Genomic DNA, 14,251 nt, shown 5'->3' with positions numbered 1-14,251 from the left:
ACATCTGTACTTTGTTCCACTGGCTTATGTCAGGTTTCACAGGAGTGTTTTACCTCTAACTAGAGCCATAGCATTCAGCTGTAAGATTCTGACACTTGCAAACTTGACTTCTGTGTAACTGTTTTGGTGAAAAACATTAAGCCTGCTCAGAACCTTTTGCAGTCTGTAAGACTTAATGACAGACTTCTGATCCTTGAGTGTGCCTGACATTTCATCTGAGAACAAATTTCAGACAAAGACCTATATTTTCAGTGTCCAGAACTCTTTTTACTCGGTGAAACTTGATTTTGAAAGCTGTGAGAAGAAATATTGCTGGTCCATTTCAGGCTAGTAAAAAGTTAAAATTTAGGGCTCTGAAAGTTATTTCAGTGTTCATAAATTTGGGAAAAAAAAAAGGCGGGGAGGGAGAAAAAGAATCATTCAGGTACCTCTGATATAATTCTATGGATTTATGAGTGGGAAAAAAATATCTCTTTTAATGTTGAGCTTCGGGGTAATCAGACAAACAAAGAGTTTCTCTATTCACAACACAAACATTTTCAATGAGCACTCAAGCTGAGAGCCCACCATCTAGATTATTTCCCTGTGAGTCATATGTTAGTGCTCAGTCAGACTGTACCGAGGTTTCCTGGTCTTTTATAGTAGATCATCACAGCATAATTCTGTGCCCAATAACTAAATACAGGTAACTAAAGAGGAGAGTGAGATGCTCAAAGCAGTTTGGCACGGGTACTTTTCTGGAGCTGAAGAGCAGCAGTACGTCCACGTGGCATTGCGTTGGGCTGCGGACAGAGCCCTTCGTTTCTGTACGCCCCTTTCTGTGTATGTCCCTTCCCAAACAGCACCTGCACGGAGCTGTTTTTCCAAGAGCACTGAAGAACTCTGTATTGTGTAAAAAAATATGCCAACCTACCAGTTTCAGAGAGGTTCGATCCAGCCTCAAACATTATCTCCTAAATTGTACATTTTAACCAAAGCATCAAGAATACAGGGAAAAATTAATGATGCATTTCTCCTGATGTAGTTTACAACAACTTTAAAATTTCACCAGCATGAGACTTACTGAGACTAATAAATTAGTCTGAGTAGCAATTTGCTGAGGCTAAACATTCAATGTTCAAATGGCTGATAGCAACGCATTTGCCACCTGAATTCAGTATCTCATTACCCCAAGAATCTTATATTTGGGTCACAGGTGGCCATACTAGCAACATTTGGATCCTCATGGATTTTTACTTTTTGAAGGTGAGAGATGAAAATGCACTCAAGCCTAAAAAGACATTCAGCAAAAATGTAAAGCAAAAAGTCCAGATGTAACAGGTTGGCATTACTTTATACTTAACTTTGAGAATCCCTTTAGCTCTAAAGAACAGAAATGTTGATTAAGAGATTTCAGAAAATTACTGAAAGGCTGTAAGATCTGATTCCCCTACAGTGCCCATGAACATTTGCAGGATAATAAATCCTTGAACACAGTGAAAGTGATGCATTAGAGAGTGTCAAAATTATCATTTGTCCCAGACAAGCTGGTAGTGAGTATGCATATGTTATTAGTATGTGGTCTGATATAATCTGTGAAAAATGACTTTGTGAGCACAGAGTCACTCCAGTAAAACATCTTAAAATGCTTTTTTCTGTGCTGTGGATGACAAGGGCAAATTTTGGATCATTAAAAAAATTCGAGAAAGAGAACAGTTGAGAAAAAGGGAGTAATACTGTGTTCATACTAGAAATAGTCCAAAGAGAAGATTCTTTTTTATTCTTAAGAAAGTTTTTCTATGCCCAACAGTGTTGTATGAAAATATTGAGCATCTAGCCAAGTTAAGCCCCAATTTAATGCTAGTCATAGTAACAAATAATATAATATAATAATTACAATATACAGAGCTAGATGAGAAAGCACAGGCTTGTTTGACTGTAGGTTAAATCTCTTGGGGCCTTTTAATTTTACAAAAATATAAATATAAAATTAGCACAACCCTTTTGTTACAGTTTTTTCCCTTTTCTTAGACAGACATAGAGAAAAGACATTTCTTATGCAAACTCCAAGCAATGTCTCAGTTTAGCAGGGCATTCAGCTGGAACACAATAAGGTGTGTTTCCAAGACCATCTATTTTACAAGTCCACTAAGGGAAAAGGAAGAGGGAAAATTGTGAATGACAGACTTAGGCAAAGTTGTTATCATGAATCATTTATTTTCCGAAAAGCGTGCTTTAGAGAGTACCAAAATGATTGGAATATGAACAGCTTTGATAGGTCCAGAAAAGAAAGATCAAAAACTTTTGAAAATACAAAAATAGAACCATTTAAATAAATTTTGTTTTGAATTTAGCCAAATACATTTAAAAGGATTGCACAGCAAAAAGACATGAAAACTTTGCTTTGGATTGAATTAAGCATTTAATTAAAATCTTTTTTTTTTTCCCCCTTTTATTTTCATTCCAGTGGGATGAAGCTAACATTTTCTGTTTCAGATTGACCAGAAATTCATTTTCCAAATTATTTTTTTAGTTTATATATACATATAAAATATACTTCCCCCCCCCCCCCATTCTTTTCATGAGGGGAATCACTTTGCCTGAGCTGATAACACCCAGCTCTCTAGTTCTACCGTGTCCACTCTTGAAGCAGCAGGTTTAGAGCTGTTGATCCATGAGGGAGGGTTACAGCGGAGATGAGTCGCGGTGAAAATCAGGATTGAGCCCAGTCTCATAAGCTCTGCTGGGCTCGTTGGCACAGATCTCTCTGTTAACATCAAAATATCAGAGGAGAGGGAGGGAGGAAGCCGGCTGGGGCGACTCCAGAGAACCAGCACACGTCGGGAGCGTGGCAAGGCGAGGTGCAGCAGGGTTTCGGCATCGAGGGAGAAGCAAGGAGGCTGCGGGGACGAGGGAGCCGCATCCAGCACTGGCGAAAGCCAGCGAGGAAGCGGTGCTCAGTCAGAGGAGCAAGGCAAGGCAGGTAGCGGTGAGGCTGGCTCCAAAAAGATTAGGAGCTGCTGATCTGCAAGAAGCAGCTGGAGGTGAGATAACAGCTGCTCCGTGGCAGAGGGCAGATATCCATCAAAACTAACAAGTTACAGAACTAATTAAATTCCCAGCTGCTTTTAGGCAAACGAATAACAACATTAATTAGGGTGGCTTTTTCCCATCTTCACTGGTCAGAGGGCACTGGCCTTTTGTTTTGCATTCAGAGTGCACTATTTGAAACCACCTCTGCTATCTCAGGAGGAAATCACTGAAAATAAACACTTTCAGAAAAGGAGTCTGGAAACGTCTGATGTTATGAGTATGACATATCATTACTTACGTTAGGAGAGGGTTCAGAATTTCCTGTGCCCAAAGGATCCGGGTCTCAGCAATCCCACACAAATCTCTCTGTGCCCTGGCATTTATTTTTTTTTTTCCCCAAAAAATCACAACCAAAAAAGCAAGTTAAATTGAAAGTAATGGGAGGGTTATTTTCTATCTAATTTTGAGTTACTGTGTACCACATAGGCAGACAATGACAGGAACAAGGTCGTGACCTCACACAGCAAAGCATCATAACTCTTAGGTTATAGAGTCCTACTGCTCTTTTGTTGCTTGAATTTGGCTCGAGGATACTTGCATTTTTAGCTGCACAATAGCACAGCGTCCAGGGGAGAGCACCCACCATGTGCGTCAGCCAACAGCCTAGTTGTTCGAGCAGTAATCTGTGAACAGGTTTGGAAGGTGCTCCCCTTTAACTTCATCTGCAGGCTGAGATGGAAACAAAACGCAGCTCTTCAGCTTGTAGCTCTGGCGAGAGTTATCACAAGAAGAGCACGGGCCTTGATCCTCAGCTGGGCTTTTGGTGAAAGAGACCGTGACACTGGTTCCTAGCAGAAACCTTCATGTTGTGCAAGGAGGTACCTGATGAGTTTCGACAGGTACTTTACTGGTTGGACAGTGCGAGAGGAAAAGCTTTTTTGATTGCTCTCATGGATGTAGAGACTTAAATTCCTCCCAGTTTTTTTGGGTTTACACAATTTCTGTCATCATCTGAATGCTCCCTCTAACCAGTGCATTGGAGTAGGGTTTGATCAAGATTTATAAACACTTTTCTAACTTTAAAGTACTGTACATTTTGGTTTTGTTCCTTGCTGAGCTGTGGGCTCTCAAGAATTCATTTCCAAACTTTGGTATTAATTTTCTAGTGTATGTTCTTTTGGACTAAAGCTAGCAAGTATTGCCTATGAACTACTCAGGGGATACACTCTGTGTCCCTGTATACCAAACTACATTTAAATATTTAATGCTGCACAATGGCATAACTGTTAATGTCTTTCCCTCAAGGGCTCATGCCATCAAAATTAACAAATACAATTAATTTATTCAGGATACTTTATTTTCCTATGCCAGAAATGTCCAGCATTTTTTTGCATGAAACATTTTTACATTTCAGACTAGTGATCTATAGCTGGTTTCTGTTTGAGATTCATAGTTCATAACAAATGATTTATTCTTCATAGATAATACTAATAGTACATCCATTGAGTTTATACAGAATATAATGTGAGTAATAGGCATAAACCATGCTGAAGGTTATCTGATATTCACTTTGGAGCTGATGAGTCCATATTAACCATTAATTCCCTCTGTGTCTTAATTAATTTCTTGAGCTCCATCACACCTTCACTTTACAAGTCACGTATGGACTGTCAGCCCTTGAATAGCTCTTCTGTTCATGATCAGTCACAGCCTGGTGATATAGCAGAACCAGAGGTTTAGAACAGAGGCAGCATACTTCAGGGATTGCCTGACTCTTGAATTTAATTTTTTTTTTCCTGGATATAAAATAGTTTTAATTTAGTGCATGAAGGGCATGCCACAAAGCCCATCTTTTGTGGTGGGCCTAAAGTATAGGACTTTGAGAACTGCATAACATATTTTTCATTTATTGTGTTCTTCCTCGCTTAGCTATTTTGTTAAAGAAGAGCTAAGCAATCTTTGTTTGTATGTATTGCAGTTTGAAAAGATGGCAGGATATCTAGGCAGTAGAATGCAATTCACAGATACTAGAAGCATGAAGAAACTAAAGATATGAAACCAATTCATCTTAGAGCAGCTTTAATTCTATAATACTAATCAGGTAGATTCAATTTAGGTGAAAGTGTAATACCAAGCTCAGTTTCTGTTAAAAATAAAATGCAATTTAATTAATTATTCCGTTCTACCAGTTTATCTTCATGATGCATAGACATTAAAGATGCCATGAAATTATAGCATGCTTATGTCAGTGTGAAGCTATTTACGTCTGCCCTGTGCTTTGGTTGCAGTGTAGGATACACAAATATAGCATGCTCAAGATTTGATGAGTAACACCTTTATTATGCCCATTGACTAGCACTAAATTAGAATATAACAGCCCTGGCAGTACGCATGACAGCTGCATGAACATAAAATGAATTCCTTTCAACAGTGTATTACAATTAATGGCATGTGAATTCATAATGATCAAACACTTTTTATGCCCAAGATATTTATCAACAGTTCAGAATACAAAAGGTACCAGCTCATCTAGGTACCCTTGGAATGAGTGGCAATTTTGGATAGCTCTAAGCATTTGTGTAGCATCCGTTCTGGTGGCAGCTGAGCACATCATAGATATTAAGAACGGTTATCCAAAAAGCACCTCTCTGAAGAACAGAACGTTTTCCCTTTCAACTGAGATATGTCTTTTAGGTCCTGATTTATGAGGGAGGCTCCACATTGCTAAGCACTGAACAAGTGTCGTGTTATCCTGTCTGAAAGGCCATATACAACACACAGCATCTAGGATTACCTCTGAGGAGCTAAGTCCAAGAGTGCTCTCTACTTCCTCTCACAAGCCAGCTTCCTCTGACATCTTAGTTTTGATGGAGAAATAAAACCCAGACACATGTCCAAACAGGAGTCTAACAGGTAAGTATAAGTGAATTAGCATGAGTGGTGGAAATAACATAAGCAGGAAGATAACCCAGGTCTGGTGCAGCCTACTGAACCATATTCCCCAACTGATTGCACAATCTAGGAGTAACTCTCATTCCCCATTGGCATTTTTGACATTTATTTTCTGACAGCTTTATTTTATCAACCAGAATTATGAAGTACATACAAATGGGAGCATACTCTCTTTTGGACACATAAACTTTGTTTCATCTGGATTGCAAGGTGGTTTATAAAGTTTACTAATTGCACAGTCCACACATGCGTTGACTAAGGCAAATCGCTGGCTTCTGATGTGTTTGGTGTTAGGCAAACAGAGTAAGAAGTAGCTTTACTTCCAAAGAATGTGCAGGCTAACCCTCTCTTTAAACTGAAATTATCTGTGCAGAGAAGTTGGCAGAGGCTTGGAACAAACTTTTCTGTGTCTTAGAGAGTGTGCTGGAGAGCCCCTTCTGTGAGCAGTGTTCAAAGCCATGAGAATGAAGGACTCTGTGAAAAACAGGTTAACTTCTCTATAGCAAATTGTTCTTGCTTTTGTCTTCTGCTAAAAGAGGGATGTCACATAGAGGATTTAGCAAGAAGAATGATGAAACTTAATGATAACCCAATCACAAGGCAATAATGGCTGAACTCTCTTCTGCAGTGCCTTTCTGTTTACTTAATGCCTGTCTCCAGCCAGATATTTAATAAAAATATCAATTTTTATATACAACACTATATTTAAAACCTATTTTAGTGTAATCAATGTTTTCCAGTTTGTAATATTATATCACTTTACTTCAGCAATAATAATAAGAAAGACGAATTAGAACTCACGCACAGGTAAACTTTTAAAAAAAAAGCAAAGAAAGATGAATGCTCCTGATGTTTTCTCATCTTGCATAAAATTGTTGCCCCTGAATAATATGGAATGATCCCAATCTAATCAACTGAATCTTGTTTAAAAATTCAGCACCTATTTTTATTTGTATCTGATTAGCTGTGACTTATCAGTGTTTTGACTTGCATCTAACTAGTTCCATTTCATCCTTCAATGGATTTACATATCGTGTTATGTAAGGCCTTGACAAGAATTTGTTCATATTAAATACACTAAATTCTTGTTTATGCACCCTCAGAGATGTTATACTTTCAAAGCCTCAAAGATGTATTCAGAAATCTGCTTCAAGATCATCTTTTTCACAAACAGCCAAATGAATGAAATCTTACTATGACTACATCAAAATCTTTCAGGCTATCATCACTCAGTATGCCACTAAGGAGAATATCATGGCTCTAAAGACCATAAATAAACTTTTATTTCTTCTCAAGGAGGAGTTATTGCCTTGTTTAGAATTGAAAGAAGTGGCAGAAAATCAGCCAGTAATCTCTCACTAAGGAGCACTCATTTTAATGTCATCAGGCATAGAAAACAAAGAGTTTGGGTTTGGTTATGAAATATATACACTTGCACAGGACTTCATGTTACTATACAAGCAATCCCATTTAAGGTATAAAAATGGTAAAATAAATAAAGCTTTAGGCCCCCTGAAAGTATTGCAGTTGCAGCTGTAATTGGTTTGATGGCTCTAAAATAGATTGATTTCTTTCTGAATCTCTGATATCCGTAATCCAATGAATCACACTGCTTAACAAGACTATATCATTTATTGCTATGCACAGCTAAATTTCTTGACAAGTGTGAGATTAATAAAGTTAGCGCCCTGCATCCTCATTACTATACTCTGGAGCTTATGCTCTAAGCTTTCATTCATGTATTATTATTCAACTTTCTATGTAATGCTGGGGTCTGCATAAGCCTGTGAATGCTGTAGAAACCGAATTTCAATCAAGCGTGCAGAATCAGCAAATAATAAGCTGAATTCTGGCAAGGTGGGAGAACAGGGTGGACTGGAAGATGACAGGTTCATATTCTCCTGCCTCAGCTCAGCAGTACATGACGGAGTACTTCACACTTTAAATGCTGTTTCTCTGGAAACTGAAAATCGTGGAAAACAGGTGGATGTTAATCTCGCTTCTGGTTAAGATGACCACTGTTATTGGTAGGGGTTCCTCCAAAAACAAATGAGGAGGACTTTTATTTTTATGAAATTACTAAAGGACAACTGACAAAGAAATACCTAGAGCAGGTGAGTTATGTGAAGGGATGATGATGATTTCAACATCCTTTTAGTTTGAAAATTTGAACTCAAGATTCTCCAAGAGTAGCAGAGGAGGGAAACCCATGGCACCTCAGACTGTATGTTATATTATATATGAAAATAAACAGTATATTATTATATAATGGCATATGGTACTATATATATATTATAAGGAAATATATATATTATAAACTGCAGACTCTAACAATTCGTAATTAGGATCTAAAGATATTATTAAGGTCTAATCTATAGGCACTTCATTATACTCCAAGGTGGATGAAGGCAAAGTGCTGATATTGAGGACTATTGCTTTCTCACTGAAACTGCTGTAAGCTACTGGTGTCAAGCAACTATGGCAAGCAAGTTAAAATTGTTAATTAGATACTAATAAATATTAGGTTTCCAAACCTTCCTCCCAGGTGTGAGGATGTTAACCTGGAAACCTCTTTACGGGCTAAGGAATTTGTGACTAATTTGCTGCAAGTGTTCTTTCAGAAATCAATGCAGAGGATCTACTGTGTTTTACAAGCTGGGTACAGTGCTTCAAAAGACCCTTTAAGAGAACTCTGTCCAGTCAGAAAATGTAACTCATGTTCCCTGACCACTGATAAAAAATAGCCTCAGTGCTGCAGCACTGGGATTTGGAAGAATGACCTGTCGAGCTGTGCTTCCAGGAGAGGAGCAAAAATCAATACTACAAGAGAAAGAGAGGGCAAGAGCATGTGAAGGCCATATCAGGGAAATGCTTCACGGTGGATATTGTCTGGAGGATAAACCTATGTCAAAGATGAGATAAAAAGTGCAAAGACAGAATACAATCATCTCTCTGTTTTCAATTTGCATTAATAGGTTGCACTTCCTATAAATATATTGGTACAAATATATTAGATGCCACCCAGCAAAAGAAGTCTTCATTCAAGAAGTCTTCATCCAGACATCAATCTTACCGGTTGAGAGACTGTCTATGAACAGACCTAAATCCAACAGGACAAAGACGATTATACATCACCTGGGTGAACAGGAGGCTAATCAGTCAAAACAGGGTGAGGACAGAGCTACTTCCAGCTCTTAGGAAGTGGGTTTTTTTCCTTCCTGCCAGTAATTTTGCAGTATTGTGTAATTCTTTGCTCTAACTTCAATCTCATCACTGCAATATTGTCACTTTGCTCACATCTGGTATTAGTTTTGGCTCCATGCACGTGCCAAAAAAAATTCTTTTGAAGTTTGTGACTAAAAGAATCATTTTTCCCCAAAAGAATCGGAATCAGATATCCTCTATAATGTGGAATACAAAAATAGATCTCCCCAGCATCTCTGCCACAAGAAAGAGCATGTCTTTGCAGATATATCTAAGTTGCTGCTTCATCTACTCAGGTCTTCATTATAGATAAATGTTCATATTTATTGAGGTAAGTAATATTGATACGAGAGACTTAAATGCTTGAAATATATGCACATTTCACAAGAAATAGACTGGAAAATTAAGAAATAAAATTCTAGTATTGGGAAATATTCCTTTGCTTACTTTGACTGGATCACCACTGGGAGGTTCAGTTAAAAAGCAGTTCTTTCTGTTTTTTATTTCCAACATGAGTCTTTCAAAATTTAAAAAAAAAAAAAAAGAGAGAGAAAGAAATTTCTAGGTAAAATAATCTTAATTTCACAAGATATTATTCTTTATTCTTTTCTGGACTAAATTGCCGCTGCTTCATTGATTTTAACTGTCTAGATGAAAAATTGGTCCTATACAATGGCTAATATCAAAGTTTGCCTTTTTTCACGCAGTGAGAAATGACCTTCAACAGTGTAGGCAGGAAATGGCATACCCACCCACACATCCAGTCACACATGCACTCGCTCAGCTATTAAAACATGACCTAGCTTCAGCCTAGTTCCAGCACCGCAACAGGGAACCCAGTTTTTCTTCTGGCAGAGGACTGACTGGCTCTGTGTAAAGCCTCTCTAAAGGAAATATTTTTGCAGTATGGGATATTCAAGGGTAATGTCAGAATGCAAGCGTGTAGCAGACTATGTAAAAAACACAAAACCAAGCAAAGAAAAAGAGAGTCCAGGATGACACTGAAAAAAAATACAGATATTGGAATTAATTATCATTCTGAAGTTAACAGATTTATGGTTAGTGCAATCACAAAGGATATGTTTTAACTGGCCAACTATCTGAATTACTGATGCAACTGGGTTGTTAGAAATTCATTAAAACATTATTATTTGTACCTCAACTAATTGAAATGACAGATGGTGATGGGTTCAAAATTATCACTACAAGAGAAACGTATTTTTAATGTGTACTATGAAAGGGAACTTCATGTGTCAGTGATCCCCATTTCATTAAACATTATTAATTATCAGTGTGCTCGTGCTTGACGTAAGAACTACATGTATCAATCACACACAGACATGTATTCAAAGGTAAGTGTAGATTACTATGCTACTGCTACTCCAAATTTTGTACAGTCATTATACTATAGTCTCTTCCTCTATGACTCCAATGAGAAATGGAGAGGCCATAAATAAAGAACATGTCTTGGTCGGCCCACATATTCTTCTTATGGGAATATTTTCTTTCTATATCTGGGCTATGCTAAGCTAAACTGGATTTTGTTGGTATGAAATATCACCTTTAGTTAGATTTCTATAAACAGTTCTCAGCTAGCAGCACCTGCAGAACCTCTTCAGATTTAAGGAGGTATAAAAATATTTAGATTGGAGGGAATTTCTCTTAGACAACAAAATGGTTCAAAGAGTGTAGCACTGAAATTATTCAGCCATTCTGTTTTGCATGTTATTTAAGTCTTTCATTCTCCATGTGGGGACAACAGAAATGCATACAGGCCATAGGGGCAAGCTGACACTGTCCCTTAAAACCACAAAACTGCTCTGAAGGGAAGAACATGAAGGGTATGAAAAGGGCCAAGTCCCAGAGGAAGTCCCAAGGAACACTGGCGAGTTGAATTCTGCTATCTTGTTAATAATCATAAGACATATTACAGTGTGTTAAACATGATATGAAGGCAGACAAGTCCCAGAGGCTGCCTCTTCCCTTTGTTCACCCGTCTAAAACCAACTATAGTCTGTCCTTCGCTTTGATTCAAATCCATCTCTGAACTATGCCATACATTAAAAGCATAGCTGAAAAGCACATTCTGCTTTAGAGGTTGTGGCTGAAAAAAATACCAGATTCTTAGTTTTATCAGTTTTAATGAAAAAGGCTCCAATTTGGAAGAGTAAAATGCTTACCCTCTTTGCTTGGCAGACAGCTCAGAAAAAGCCTCCACTTACCTGGCCACTAATGATCCTCACAGAGACTTCATTGTCCAACCCAGCAGGCTAATCAAAGATGCTTTTTTCAGCCAGTTCTGATAACAGAAGGGAATATATTCATCATCATTCTGAGACTTACATAAATGTTCATTATTCCAGAAGAGAGAAGACTAAAAAGCCAGAAGATCCTGTAATCAGTGGAAGTTTCTATCATTGGACCAAATGTAAAATATTATACAAAGCAGTATGAGGGCTGCTCTAACTTTAGCCCACTGCCTGACCCCTTGTGCCCTTCTGAAAATTTCCTGATCCATCATCTTTTCTTCCGACTGTTCTCTTCTCCATCAGCCTCAAGAATGGGGATATTACAGGAGAGGCTTCGTTGACTCTGTCAAGCCGAGGATTCCTTTACATACCTACATATACATGTAGGTAGATATGCTACTGCATATTGTGATTTAAATGATCATGTGCTTGGAGGTGAGTGATTTAGGTTAAACAATGAGTGTCTTAGCATGAGTTTTCAATGTGTTTAGAGTATTCTGAGAAGCTGCTTAAGAATAGTCTAGTTATCTATGGGGCTTTAGAAAAAAAAAGTAAATCCTTATTTATAATTAAGAAGGACATTTGGTCCTTTTCTGCAAGTCCATATTGATATTCAATAATGCAGATTATGTTAGAACAAAAAGTATTGATTTGACTAGTTGAGGTTTTTTCAATTTCTTACTGACTACCAACTATTATTCTGTTTTTCATTTTTTAATTTTTTTAGGTCTGTACTTCCAGATGTTTGGACAGATGCTGTTGGCAAGGAACACGCAGTCACATACCTGGAACTCTATATTGTTAATTTATACTGATACAGAGAAGATTAATGCAATGTCCTGTGTAGAGGTAGATTGTCTATAGTACCAATTTGGATGTGAAAAGTTGTTCACTAATGCTTGCTCATTAATGTTAGCTAGGTTGTCAATTAAATCTTAGATCTTCACAGAATGTGTTCCTTTGGTCCTGGCAGGTATTGTAATTAAAATCTAACTAATGCGACATGTGTGATGTGCTGTGAGGACTCAACAGGAGGGCCCCAGGATGTTCTCCAGGTCTGTGCTATTGATTCAGTGAGATGCTCTGCCTTGGGCACTCTGAATGGCGTGATTTTTAGGGGCCAAGGAGTCAAGATGTGGCCAGTATCTCCTTTGGCTTGTGACTGTTCAGCCCTTTTCCTTCTGTGGCTTTATATCTTTCTTGTGCTCTTTGTACAACACCTTGCAGTCTGGACTTCCAGGCATCACAGTGTTGCCATTAACAAGACACAGTGCGCAGTGATCATGGTTTTGAGGGAATAAATTATCATTTAAAAAAAAAGAGTGTGGGAGTTGAGAAAGGCCCTACGTCTATTCAGGCAGAAGGAAAAAAATAAAGTTCAGGGACCTACACCTTCTTGTTGGCTGCTCTTCCTGAATACACATATGCTTCAAAACAGTCTTGAAACATGGAGTCTTATGACCCATTTTTTCTAGCACAGTATTCTCAGTACCTGTTATCACTACCAGTTTTAATGTCTAATCCTACTTTGATTCCTTCTAAACATGTGGATCCGAATAATGCCTCCTGGCACTGAGATCTTTCGGCTATTGCTGCATATTTTTTGATCAAATGCATATCCTTCTGTATCCAGCTGAAACAAACTTGAAAAAAAAATTGGTAAATATCAGTACCAGTTTATTAAACCTGTCAGACTTGTAACTTGCTGCTGTCAGCCAAAAATAGGATTCAGTACTGATCTGGGGCCATCGTTTGCCCTTTTGCTCTCTCTCATAATGATGATTATTAATCATTTATCTTATGACACCAGCAACATGCTAGCTGCTTCACAGTTAAAAACTAAAGAAAAGATCTCTACTTACAAAACCTATCATCAAAACAGGCAGAGTGGGAGGAGGTACAGCATAATCAGGACTGAGCAAGGAGATTTTGCTCAGCTTTTTCTGCCCCATGACTTTTTGCATGTGGATTGTGTTATTAGGTTAAACCTGGGGGGAGGGGGTGGTGCAAATTTTACTTCCTAATATAAAAGCCACATGACAAAATTAAGATTGATCACTATTGTCAAGTAGATGAGCTCAAGTTATCTGATACTGGGTAAGGGCAGACACTCACAGTCACAGTGATGTCCTGGCACTCCCAAGAGGTTCTTCTAACTAGAGCAATGCATGTGGGGCCATTTATGCATTAATCTTTCTAATGCCAGAATTGCACCCTTCTTGCTTTGAATATCTGAGAACCCCTGGTAGCTAAGGCAGTCTTTCAGAAGAAAGGAGGAGGAAATCAAACTCAGCTTTCCTAGGTCCAACCACAAGGTTATCATAAATGGTGGATGCCACCCCCTTCAACAAAAGAGGCAGCCTGCTTAGGCTTTTTGAAAGAATAATGCTATGAATGTGCTACTGAAAAATAACATATTTTTGTCTTCTAAATCCCAAATGCAGTTTCCTTCAGCACTGATTTTCTCCAGAGAACTTTGGCTCTGGAGAGAAATGAGTTTTCAAGCACACTGCTACAAATACCATGCAATGCTTTAAGGGCTCCCTGCTGTTTACATCCTTTTCTGAGGTGCCTGATTCCCTTTCTGTAAAGAAAGCCAAGTGCCTCAGCACACAAGTGAGTATTTCACTCTGAGGGTCTAAAAATTATACTGCCAGATTTACCTATTAGAGGCATAACTCGCTGTTCTCAGAGGAAGCATATACCTACGCTCGAAGCAAGCACCATTAGAAGAGAACACAATAGTAACCAAATGAAAATCCATCCATCTCCCACACTGGAATTGTTCCAGCATTGCCCTTTATGCTGCTTAGATTATCTAGCAGTCGTTTACT

General features: G+C 38.2%; 1 long non-coding RNA gene across 1 annotated transcript in view; it reads left to right on the top strand.

The window, feature by feature from the left end:
- Nucleotides 1-12,705, top strand: part of LOC142045480 (uncharacterized) — a 56,056-nt gene extending 43,351 nt beyond the window's left edge. Inside the window, exon 3 of the long non-coding RNA XR_012654615.1 lies at nucleotides 12,145-12,705. This is a non-coding gene — a long non-coding RNA (uncharacterized LOC142045480). The remainder of the gene's footprint in view (nucleotides 1-12,144) is intronic.
- The last annotated feature ends 1,546 nt before the right edge of the window (nucleotides 12,706-14,251 follow it).

Source organism: Buteo buteo, chromosome 28, assembly GCF_964188355.1.
Source record: "Buteo buteo chromosome 28, bButBut1.hap1.1, whole genome shotgun sequence".
Classification (NCBI taxonomy): Eukaryota; Metazoa; Chordata; class Aves; order Accipitriformes; family Accipitridae; genus Buteo; species Buteo buteo.
Note: the sequence above shows the minus strand (reverse complement) of the source record. Positions and strands in the feature narration are given on the sequence as shown.